This window comes from Somniosus microcephalus, chromosome 2 (assembly GCF_052327205.1).
Source record: "Somniosus microcephalus isolate GS21.2 chromosome 2, FLI_Smic_1.0, whole genome shotgun sequence".
Classification (NCBI taxonomy): Eukaryota; Metazoa; Chordata; class Chondrichthyes; order Squaliformes; family Somniosidae; genus Somniosus; species Somniosus microcephalus.
Window position 1 is genome coordinate 194932786 of NC_140988.1, and position 13150 is coordinate 194945935.

Below are 13150 nucleotides of genomic sequence, written 5' to 3' on the forward strand. Positions count from 1 at the left end.
AAGGACACCCAGGTCTCGTTGCACTTCCCCTTCTCCCAATCTACTGCCATTCAGATAAAAATCTGCCTTCCTGTTTTTGCCACCAAATTGGATAACCTCGCATTTATCCAAATTATACTGCATCTGCCATGAATCTGCCCAATCACCCAACCTGTCCAAATCATACTGGAGTTTCTCGGAATCCTCCTCACAGCACACATGCCCACCCAGCTTTGTGTCTTCTGCAAACTTGGAGATATTGCATCTAGTTCCCTCGTCTAGATCATTAATATATATTGTGAATAGTTGGGGTCCTAGCACCGATCCCTGTGGTACCCCACTAGTCACTGCCTGCCACTCGGAGAAAGACCAGTTTATTCCAACTCTTTGCTTCCATCTGCCAACCAGTTCTCTATCCAAGTCAGTACCTTACCCCCAATCCCATGTGCTTTAACTTTACATGCTAATCTCTTATGCGGGACCTTATCAAAAGCCTTCTGAAAGTCCAAATACAACACATCCACTGGTTCTCCCTTATCTATTCTAGCAGTTATATCCTCAAAAAATTCGAGTAGGTTAATCAAGCATGATTTACCTTTTGTAAATCCATGTTGACTTTATCCGATCCTGTCACTGTTTTCCAAGTGCTCTGCTATTACATCTTTTATAATGGACTAGCATTTTCCCCACTACCGATGTCAGGGTTACCGGTCTATAATTCCCCGTTTTCTCTCTACCACCTTTTTTGAATAGTGGGGTTACATTAGCTACCCTCCAATCCATGGGAACTGTTCCAGAGTCTATAGAATTTTGGAAGATGACCAACAATGCATCTATTATTTCTAGGGCCACTTCCTTAAGTACCCTAGGGTGTCGATTATCACGCCCTGGGTATTTATCGGCCTTCAATCCCGTCAATTTCCCTAACACTATTTCCCTACAAATGCTGATTTCATTCAGTTCCTCCCTCTCATTAGACCCTATGTTCCCCGACATCTCTGGGAGGTTTTTTGTGTCCTCCTTTGTGAAGACAGAACAAAAGTATGTATTGGTCTATTTTCCCCATTATAATTTCCCCTGCTTCTGACTGCAAGGGACCTACGCTTGACTTCACCAATCTTTTTCTCTTCACATATCTACAAAAGCTTTTACAGTCAGTTTTTATGTTCCCTGAAAGCTTACTCTCATGCTCTATTTTCCCCTTCTTAATTAATCCCTTTGTCCACCTTTGCTGAATCCTAAACTGCTCCCAATCCTTAGGTTTGTTGCTTTTACTGGCCAATTTTTATGCCCTCTCCTTGGATCTTATGCTATCCCTAATTTCCCTTGTTAGCCACAGTTGAGTCATCTTTTTTGTTCTGTTTTTATGTCAAACAGGGATGAACAAATTCTGTAGTTCATCCATGCGATCTTTAAATGTTTGCCATTGCCTATCCACCGTCAACCCTTTAAGTAACATTCCCCAATCCATCCTAGCCAACTCGCGCCTCATACCATCGTAGTTTCCTTTATTTAAATTAAGGACCCTAGTCTCTGAGTCAAATACTTCACTCTCCATCTTAATGAAGAATTCTATCATATTATTATCGCTCCGCCCCAAGGGGCCTCACACAAGATTGCTAATTAATCATTTCTCATTACATAATACCCAGTCTAAGATGGCCTGATCGCTAGTTGGTTCCTCGACATATTGGTCCAGGAAACCATCCTGTATACACTCCAGGAATTCCTCCTCCACAGTATTGTTACTAATTTGGTTAGCCCAATCTATATTTAGATTAAAGTCACCCATGATAACTGCTGTGCCCTTATTGCACGCATCTCTAATTTCCCATTTAATGCCATCCCCAACCTTAGCATTACTGTTTGGGGGACTGTATACAACTCCCACTAACATTTTCTGCCCCATGATCTTTCTCAGCTCTATCCATACAGATTCCACATCATCGGAGCTAATATCCTTCCTTACTATTGTGTAAATCTCCTCTTTAACCAGCAATGCTACCCCACCTCCTTTTCCTTTTTGCCTGTCTTTCCTGAATATTGAATACCCCTGGATGTTGAATGCCCAGCCTTGGTCACCCTGGAGCCATGTCTCTGTAATCCCAATTATATCATATCCGTTTACATCTATTTGCGCAGCTAATTCATCCACCTTATTACGAATGCTCCTCGCATTAAGACACAAAGCCTTCAGGCTTGTTTTTTTAACACTCTTAGACCTTTTAGAATTATTATTTACTGTGGCCATGTTTGATTTACACTCTTGATTTCTCTGACTGCCACTTTTGCTCTTCTCCTTCCCATCTTTTGCATCTATCCTTGCTTCCCTTTCCTCTGTCTCCCTGCACAGGTTCCCGAATCCCTGCCATTTTAGTTTAAACCCTCCCCAACAGCACTAGCAAACACTCCCCCTAGGACATCGGTCCCGGTCCTGCCCAGGTGCAAACTGTCCAGTTTGTACTGGTCCCACCTCCCCCAGAACCGGTTCCAATGTCCCAGGAATTTGAATCCCACCCCCTTGCACCATTCCTCTAGCCATGTATTCATCTGAAATAGCCTTCTATTTCTACTCTGACTAGCACGTGGCTCTGGTAGCAATCCTGAGATTACTATCTTTGAGGTCATATTTTTAAATTTATCTCCTAACTCCCTATATTCAGCTTTTAGGACCTCATCCCGGTTTTAACCTATATTGTTGGTACCTATATGCACCACGACAACTTGCTGTTCACCCTCCCTCTCCAGAATGCCCTGCAGCCGCTCTGAGACATCCTTGACCCTTGCACCAGGGAGGCAACATACCATCCTGGAGTCTCGTTTGCTGCCGCAGAAACGCCTATCTATTCCCCTTACAATAGAATCCTCTATCACTATAGCTCTCCCGCTCTGTTTCCTCCCGTTCTGTGCAGCAGAACCACCCATGGTGCCAGGAGGTTGGCTGCTGCTGCCTTCCCCCGATAAGCCATCTCTCTCAACAATATCCAAAGTGGTATATCTGTTTGAGAGGGGGATGGCCACAGGTGACCCCTGCACTATCTACCTGCGCCTACTACTCTGCCTGGTGGTCACCCATTCCCTTCCTGCCTGTGCAGCCTTTACCTGCGGTGTGACCAACTGATTAAACGTGATATCCACGATATCCTCAGCATCGCGAATGCTCCAGTATGTATCCATTCGTAGCTCCAGTGCCGCAATGCGGTCTACCAGTAGCTGCAGTTGGATACACTTCCCACACACATGGTCATCAGGGACACAGGAAGTGTACCTGATTTCCCACATAGTGTAGGAGGAGCATGCCACGGGGCCGAGCTGTGCTGTCATGACTTACCCTTCAATTAATTTAAATTAAATTAAATCAAATCAATACCACCAATTACACTACAATTAAATGATATACTCAAGGGCCCTTGGTTACTAGCACTCCCTGATACACAACAGAGACCTTAGAAACTATAACCACAAAAATTAAGATGTTCTAAACTTTATAAGCTATTAACCTTAACTGTCAAACTATAGATTAGTATAAATACTCACCTAGCCGTACTCACCCAATCAGCTGCTTCCTCTTGCCCACGTCACTTTTTGATTCGTGGCGTGGCTTTGGTACGCCACCACTGGTCTGCGAGATTGACCGGCCTTTGAGAAAAAGCCCGCAAAAGTGAGTTTAAATACTCACTACTCTCCTGCTGCTCCCAACACTGGCCTCTTCCTACAGGGTTAAAAGTTAGGAAAAACAAAGGCGAAGCAAGGGAGCTCCTCCTTCCACTCCTCACCTGACTCTGACTCACTCAACTCACAGCACTCTGTTGAAACCGTACTCAGTGCAAAATCGCACTTCAAAGCCTGTTTTATAGGCCCTGAAACAAGGGAGACTTGTTGAGACTTGCTGAGCCCAGCTACAGGAGAACTAGTTTAATCTAGTTTCCCTAATTAACTGCCTTCAGCTGCTCTGAATTGTAGGCCTTGTATATCGCTTTATAACCCTGCTTAAAGCTGGGAAATCTAGATTTTAAACAGTGGACAGTAATAGTAAATGGGAAACAAACAAAAGTTTGATTTTAGCAACCAGTTAAGCTTCCCTGACTCACCCAACTTGCAGCACTCTGCTGAAGCTGCACTCAGTGCACAATCACACTTCAAAGCCTGTTTTGGGAACATCTAGGCAATAGTGACCATAATATAATACGCTTTAAGATGATAATTGAGAAGGGCATAAGTATGATGAAAACCAGGGTAATAGATTGGAGAAAAGCTGATTTTGAGGGGTTGAGAATAGAACTTGGAAAAATGGGCAAACAATGAGGTAGAACAGCAATAGGAAACATTTAAAATGGTGTTCAACAGAGTGCAGGAACAATATTTTCTACTAAAAGGAAAGAAGAAACTAAACACTAATGAGACTCCATGGATGAATAAAGCCATAAGGGAACAATTGAGGGTAAAGAAAGAGGCAGACAGCAGGGGAGTGTATGATAAAGGAGAATATGAAGAGATTAGGGGAAAAGTAAAAAAAAGTTAGGAAGGCAAAGAGGAACTATGAAATTAAATTATCAAGGAACATAAAACAAAATAGTAAAATATTTTACAGGCACATCAATAAAAGATGAAAGTTGACATGGGAATAGGGCCATTAAGGGATCGACAGGATAATACCACAGGTAATGATAGAGAGATGGCAGAAATATTAAATAATTATTTTGCTTCAGTATTTACCGGGGGATAGAACAGGTGGACATGGCATTGGATGATGAGATTTGTAATGAAATAATTGCATTTAAAATAAAAAGAGGGGTTATATTAAATAGACTAATCAAACTCAAAGAGGATAAAACCCCTGGTCCGGATGGATTGCATCCACACATTTTAAAAGAATCTAGGGAAGAGATAGCAGAGGTATGAATACACATATTTACTAATTTGTTAGAAAAAGTTGTAGTGCAGGAGGACTGGCAGATAGCTAACGTAATACCTATATTTAAGAAGGGGGATAGAACATGTCCAGTGAATTATAGACCAGTCAGCTTAACATCGGTGATAGGAAAAATAATGGAATCCCTACTAAAGGAGAAAATAGAACAACACCTAGAAACCAAAATCATAGTAATGAATAATCAGCATGGATTTCAAAAGGGAAAGTCTTGCTTGACCAACCTCATTGAATTTTTTGAAGAGCTAACAGAGAGAGTTGACAGTGGTAATGCAGTAGATGTAATTTATCTAGATTTTGAAAAGGCCTTCGATAAGGTACCGCATAATAGACTGATGATTAAGATCAGAGAATGCAGAGTCGGGGGACAAGTAGCAGAATGGATAGCTAGCTGGCTTCAAGACAGAAAGCAGAGAGTAGGGGTAAAATGTAGCTATTCACAGTGGCAGAAGGTGGGTAGTGGTGTTCCACAAGGATCAATGCTGGGACCACTGTTGTTTACAATTTATATTAACGATTTAGACTTTGGAATCAAAAACACAATTTCTAAATTTGCGGATGACATCAAATTGGGGGAGGATGGTCAATACTGAGGAGGACTGCAACAAATTACAGGAGGACATTAATAAACTTGTAGAATGGGCATATCATTGGCAAATGAAGTTCAACACAGATAAACATGAGGTATTACATTTTGGTAGGAAGAATAGGGAGATCACTTATTACTTGGAGTGTGCGAGTCTAGGTGGCGAAGAGGAACAAAGGGATCTCAGAGTGCAAATACTCAAATCACTAAATTTTATGACACAGGTTAGCAAATCCATAAAAACAAACCAAGCACTAGGGTTTATTTGTAGAGCTACAGAATTGAAAAGTAGGGAAGTTATGCTAAACCTGTATCAAACCTTGGATAGACCACACTTAGTCTGCGAATTTAATCGTGCTGAGGAGGCGGGTTTGGAGGCGGGTCCACTGTCAAAATCGGTAGGAAACCCGCTGTCAACCCGCCTCCACGCGAGTCTCCCAGGTATTGGGTCTGTCAGCGCAGAACTGACCCGACACCAAGCAGTGGGGGAGACAATTCAGCTTGTTAAGACCCAATTTAAGAGTATTTGAGGCTTACTTGTAATTTTACCCTCTCCCCGAATGGTTACCCGCTGTTCGGGGAACACGCCAGCTCAACCTGGCATGTTTTGAGCCTGCTTTGATTTTTTTTGAAAAGCTGACAGCTGCAGAAGTGGTGTCAAGGATGCCATGTTGCAGCTGGTGAGTTTCAAAGCGCAGAAAATGTTGGTTACTGCATTTTTTAATACATATGGGGGGGAAATTCGGATGATTTGCGCCTCCCGTTAGCGCCCTAAGAGGAAGCTAACGGGGCGCAAAGCAACTAACGCCTGACCGCGGTGCCGCCAACACCTCCTGCGAAATTCAGCGGGAGGGTAGCGGCGCCGCCAACACTTCCCGCGAAATTCAGCAGGAGGTTCGCGGCGGCGGTAACCATTAGTGCCCCGTGGCACTGCACCTCCGGCGATAATGTCATCGGCGTGTGCAGTGCCCCGGCCGCGATCTTCGGTGGTGCCCCCTGACTTACCGCGGACACTATGTCCGACAGGATCAGGGGGGCCTACGTGCGGCCAGCGCAGCGCAAATTAAAGAGGAGTTGCCGGGCGGCCATTTGTGTTGCTGGCCACCTGCCAGCACCTGCCCCCATTGCTGACCACGGCCTTCTGTGCAGCCCCCCCCGCAAGGTGCCTGCTGTGCTCCATGAGCCCGGCACTCCGATCCCTGGTGGCCCAGCTGGGCCCCGGGTCGCGCTGCACTAGGCCCCTCCCCTTTAATAAGGGGAGGAAGGCTTGCAGTACCGTGGCACTGTGGCACGTAGCACCATGATATTCACTCGCAGCATCCCAAGAGGGAGGCGGGGTGCTTCCAGTAGCGCCCCGCCTCCCTCTTGGGGTGCTACCAGTGAATTTCGGGTGCAAGGGCACTAATTTTTTCGGGGCACTAAAAGTAGTGCCCCGGTGAAGTTAGCGCCCCAAAGTGGGTGCGACCCAATTTTCCCCCATAGCGATTTCTTTAGCTTACAAGTTTTTAGATCCAACTCTATGTCCAGTGCCACCTCATTGGGAGAACGTCTCTCACCAGTGACAGATCACTCCTGTCATCTCACCTGCAACTGCCATCTATTCCAGCAACATCTGAGCCAATGAAACAATCAGAACTTGGTCCTCCGAATCCTTCCATGATCAGCTCTAACACCAACATCACCAACCTCATCTGCCATCGCCTGATGCAGCACTGGACACAGGGCATCAGCCCCAGACAAAATTGCTGGCTGGGAGACCAGCGATGGCATCACCATGGCCAGATTCTCTTCACTTGACGCTGTAAACCCTGGCTGCCACACGATGTGCCAGGATGACACCATCCCACACCAGCACCATGAAGCAACCCTTTAATGTCCAAGCCACTCCATGCACACTCATCAATATAGCAGGGGGGGGGGGCGCGGGGGAGTTATGACAGAACAATTACTGGAACTCAGGTGCGCTCAGGTCTGTCCAATAAGGGGCACTTTTTGAAAAAGAGATTTCACTGCATGACAACGCATTACCAGAAACTTCACATAGACAATGGCTAAACCTCTCAAGTACCTACCCTTGTGTGTTGTTATTTGGTATGCTTGCAGTAGGATGAGAGTGAGGGTGAGTGTGAGATGGGAAAGTTATAAAGTAGATAGAGAGGGTTTGGCGGAGGTACAAGTTAAGTTGGTGTCCTGGGGAGGTCTCTTCTGCCCTTGGAAGGGAAGAGAACCTCCCTGCATGCTTTGACTCCCTCCATAAGCATATGGAGGGAATCATTGGAGAGCCTAGTTGCAAGCGTTCACCTTTGTGCAGTGATTGTCAGTGTTTGCAGCACCTCAATGCTGTCAAACACAGACAGAACAACTGTCAAAATCCATGTGAACGTGGTCCCTTTGAGGAAATCGACTGATGATGCATCATCAAATGATGTCATCAGACCCTCTTCCTATTAATTGGCTGGTAAGCCCTCAGGGCGGGCTTAACAAGGCCAATCAAGGGAAAATCACGTCTGCAGCTGGGAGCGGGACCGGAACCCGGAACCAGCTGTCCCACACCCATCCCGCCTCCTCAATTAAATTCTCAGCCTATAGAGTACTGAGTACAGTTCTGGTTGCCATATTATAAAAAGGATATAGAGGCACTGGAGAGGGTGCAGAGAAGATTTACAAGGATGATACCAGAATTGCAAGGGTATACTTATCAGCAAAGGATGAACAGGCTGGATCTCTTTTCTCTTGAAAAAAGGCTGAGGGGTAACCTAATAGAGGTCTTTAAAATTATGAATGGTTTTGATACAGTGGATACAGAGAGAATGTTTCCACTTGTGGGGAAGAGCATAACTAGAGGCCATCACTATAAGATAATCACCAAGAAATCCAACAGGGAATTCAGAAGAAACTTCTTTACCCAAAGAGTGGTGAGAATGTGGAACTCGTTACCATAGGGAGTGGTTTAAATGAATAGTATAGATGCATTTAAGGGGAGTCTAGACAAGCATATGAGGGAGAAGGGAATAGAGGGTTATGCTGATAGATTTAGATGAGGAAAGACGGTAGGAGGCTCATGTGGAGCATAAACGCCGGCGTGGTCTTGTTGGACCAAATGGCCTGTTTCTGTGCTGTATATCCTATGTAATCCTATGTGGAGAGTAGGGCTGGCTGCACGCAACCCCCTTCCTATGTGCTGCTCTGATAGCACCTGTTGCAGCTCCAGCATGCTCTCCTTGCCAATCATGTTGCTGTTGCTCCTGTTGTTGGTACTTATGCTGCTTCTCCACTTCCTCATCCTCCTGTTCCCACAATTAGGTTGTTAGAATCACTCCTATTCCTCCACTCCTCAGTCACTTTCCCTGAAGGCAAAGAATAAATTCTGCCCAAAATTTTCAAAACACCTCTCAGTATTGAAATTGCCAATCCTTCCATACCACCCAACTAAGAATTTCAGAAGGACTCACCATTTTTGTCTGCAGTTGCTTGTTCCTTTAATCAGGCTCTTAATTGCCGATTCTGACCTTTATTGCTAAGGATTGCTGAACAGTTCCACCCCTCGTCGCTATTTCCATTTTAGCCACCAAAAGTAGCACTGGGGTTCTATTCATGTCATTGGACCCCGATTTGCATAGAATTATTAGCCTACCCCTGTGCTCAGGTGGCTGCCCAGGTCACCTAAACCTAAATCCCAGAAAAATGGCACCAGCAGCACCATTGACAGAAACAGGACAAAAAGTCTTTCCTGCAATTTTTGGGGCACTAGCGTCCCATTTAAGCGAAGCAGGAAGACTCAAACTTCACCACCACAAGTTTAGCATTGGCGTGAATGGAAATCACGTTGCTGTGATTCCCAACCTGTAATGTAAAGGCACCTTTAGCGATTTGTTATTAAATTTAACTGATTCCTTTAATATGGTGGTACTTGTTTAGTTTAAAATGAGCCCCAACAATAACATGGCTTCAAGAGGGAGCTGGACCAGTTCCTGACTGGGGCAGAGGTCAAATCATATAGAAGCTAAGTGTTTTTATAGGTAACATTTGGTCCATGTAATCTCCTGAACTGGTTTTGATCACCTTGGGGGGTTGGAGTGGAAATTTACAGAGTATTTTTTCCCTTATTAGCCCTAGGATTTTGCTCTGGATTTTTTGCCTCTCCCAGGAGATTACATGGCTGCAGAGGTAGGGGTGAGGTCGGCGGAAGGTCGGGGGAGGAAAGTAATGTTTAGCTATAATGGCCCGGCCATCATGATGTGGGACAGGCTTGATGGACCAGCTGGTCATCTCCTGCCTGTCCATTTTGTATGTTTGTATTAAATAATCCTAGCTGCGTTTGCACAGAGTTCTGATGATGTACAAACAGGCACCTTATTAATACTATGAGGTTGATTTTAACTCAGGCAGCCGATTGGTGGAGTGTACCGGCAGCCTGCCCATTCCAGCAGCAAAAAGGCCAGTGCTATTTTGAGGCCTGGGCCTCATTTAAATAGAACCAGTGATCTGTGGGTGCAACTCATCAGATTCAGGCAAGATTAGTCTGGGGGCGGGGTCATAATCGCAGAGGTGGGGAGCCCAGTGCAGCAGTGGCCCAGATTATTTTTGTGGAGCCCAGCTGAAGCACTCCACTCTTCCTGGTCCTACGAGAATAATTTAAAGTTTAGCTTTTCAGGGTCTCTTCGGCTTTATCGGCAATGACATTGTTCGGAGAGTGTCCAGCACATGTTCTGATCAGATCTATCCAAAAATGGCAATCAGGCCTCATGTCCATCATAGGAACCTGATTTGCATATGAAAATGGGCCTACCACCTAAAACAAGCAGGCTCTTCAGTGACTCAGTGGTAGGTGCTTGTGAAAGTTGTGGCTGGCTGTTACTGCCCCATTAAAGCTGGTTTCAGCATGTTAAATGTGACTCCAAGGAGTACTATCACTGACCTAGAAATTCGTGACCGCTACAAAAGCTACTGGTGTCACCGCGGCTGAGTGTTAACAGCCGCCGAAAATGGTGGCATTGGCAGGACCAAAAAATTGGCACTGGGGAGTAATTAACATTAGCCCAACGCTTGACTTTCCATGCAACGCTATCCTGGTGGTGTTGATCCTGGCAGGAGGCTCCAATGTAGAGTTGCTGAAGCGTCGTTGCAGCAAGAACACCCTCTTTGAAAGCGAGGCTGCCATTTCATAAAGCATTGTTGGTTTCTTAAAGGGGCAATGCCTTCTGAAATAATGTAAAACTATACAGTTTTTAGCCCTCAAGAACTGCCTTCTTAAAAAAAATTAACGTTAAAAAGAATTCCCAAATGGAAGTCATCAGCTCTTGAAGCTGAATTCCCTTCCGCACCTAAATAAATGGGTAAAGTGCTTCAACACTAACACAAATAGCGCAACAAGCCAGGGAAGGGGCAACCAGGATCTCGCATGCAGCACTCCAACTTTGTGCAGGGGGTCAACACTGCAACAGAGGTCCTCTACCCACAGTGGCCAAGAGGCCCACCAGTAAGAAGGATGTGGGACCAGATCACCAAGGCTGTCACTGCCAGCAGTGTCACCCCCACCACCAGGCTCCAGTGCCCAAAGAAGCTTCATGACTATTTACAATCTACATTAATGACTTGGATGAAGGGACCGAGTGTTATGAAATCAAATTTGCTGATGATACAAAGATGGGCGGGAAAGCAAGTTGTGCAGAGTACTCAAACAATCTGCAAAGGGATATAGACAGGCTAAGTGAGTGGGCAAATATTTGGCAGATGGAGTATAATGTGGGAAAGAGCGAGGTTATCCACATTGGCAGGAAAAATAAAAAAGCAAATTATTATTTAAATGAAGAGATATTACAAAATACTACAGTTCAGTGGGCCTTGGGGGTCCTTGTGCATGAAACACAAAAAGTTAGCATGATGGTACAGCAAGTAATCAAAAAGGAAAATGGAATGTTGGCCTTTATTGCAAGGGGGTTGGAGTAGAAAAGCAGGGAAGTCCTGCTACAACTGTACAGGGTATTGGTGAGACCACACCTTGAGTATTGCGTACAGTTTTGGTCTCCTTATTTAAGGAAGGATATACTTGCATTGGAGGCAGTTCAGAGACGATTCACCCGGTTGATTCCTGAGATGAAAGGGTTGTCTTATGAAGAAAGGTTGAGCAGGTTGGGCCTATACTCATTGGAAATTAGAAGAATGAGAGGTGATCTTATTGAAACATATGATACTGAGGGGGCTTGACAAGGTAGATGCAGAGAGGATGTTTCCCCTTGTGGGGAAATCTAGAACTCGGGGGCATAGTTTCAGAATAAAGGGTTGTCGTTTTAGAACTGAGATGAGGAGGAATTTCTTCTCTCAGAGGGTTGTAAATCTGTGGAATTCTCTGCCCCAGAGAGCCATGGAGGCTGGGTCATTAAATACATTTAAGGTGGTGATAGACAGATTTTTGCAAGATAAGGGAGTGAAAGATTAAGGGGAGCGGGCAGGGAAGTGGCTTTGAGCCCAAGATCAGCCATGATCTTATTGAATGGCGGAGCAGGCTCGAGGGGCTAAGTGGCCTACCCCTGCTCTTATTTCTTATGTTCTTATGACCTCAGACCAGTGGCCAAGGTCAGTGAATGCATCAGCCATTCTTGACAGGGGCATGGCTGAGCCCTTGGCAGCAGTGGGGCTGAAAGGATACAAGATGCTGGTATCCTCATGTTATCCTCCTTCTCACATGCATCTCGTTTTCCCGCTCTGCCCTCACCATAACTCCACCCTTGTGCCTTCCTCATTTCACACACCCAAGAAATGCAGCCAGTGGTTGACCAAGAAGAGGGAGAGGAGAATGAAGAAGAAGAAACACTGTCACTCGATTTGACACTCCCAGCCAGCAGATCCTTAAGATCGACCAGCATGGCCATTTGCAGTGTCCCCCACTGAAAGTCAGCAGCCTTCCACCAGCCATGCTGCAGCCACTGGAGTAGCAGTGTGTGACATCAGTAGATTAAGCAAAGGAACACAAAAGACAGTCACTAAGGGAATGAATAAGTGAGATGAGTTGATTTCTTGATAATATGTTGGATGGATAGATGTACAATGTTGGATTGGAAAGTTTGCTTTGTGGTGGCTTTTATTTCAGCATTGTGGCCAAGTGGATGCTGTGATGGTCAGTAACAGAGTGAAGATAAGGTGTGGGACAAATGCTGAAAGGCAAATTGGCACTGTGGTCACTGGTACCACAGGCGGATGACTGGATATCACTGCCAGAAAGGGTCTGTCTGGGTTGCATCCTTCCTTCTGCTTCCTCCTATTCTGCATCTTCCTCTTCTGCATCTTCCTCTTCTGCATCTTCCTCTTCCCTCAATGAGCGCATGCTAGAAGGCTGAATTGAAATGCTGGAAATACTCAGCAGGTCAGGCAGCATCTCGACCTGAGATGTGAACTCTGTTTCTCTCTCCACGGATGTTGTCTGACATGCTGAATATTTCCAGCATTTTCTGTCTGCTCAGAGGCTTTCCTTTATCATCTGAGGCCTTGCAAGCATCCAGCAGCATTCCCTGCACACTGAAAAAACTTTTAACATTTATTGCACTAAGCCATTTTCTAATAAAATAAAAAAATGTCCAGAAGCTTAAATGCAAACTTACCTGAAAGATGTGTGTGTCCGTTTCAGAGGTGCTGACAATGTCTCTGTCAGTCTGCTG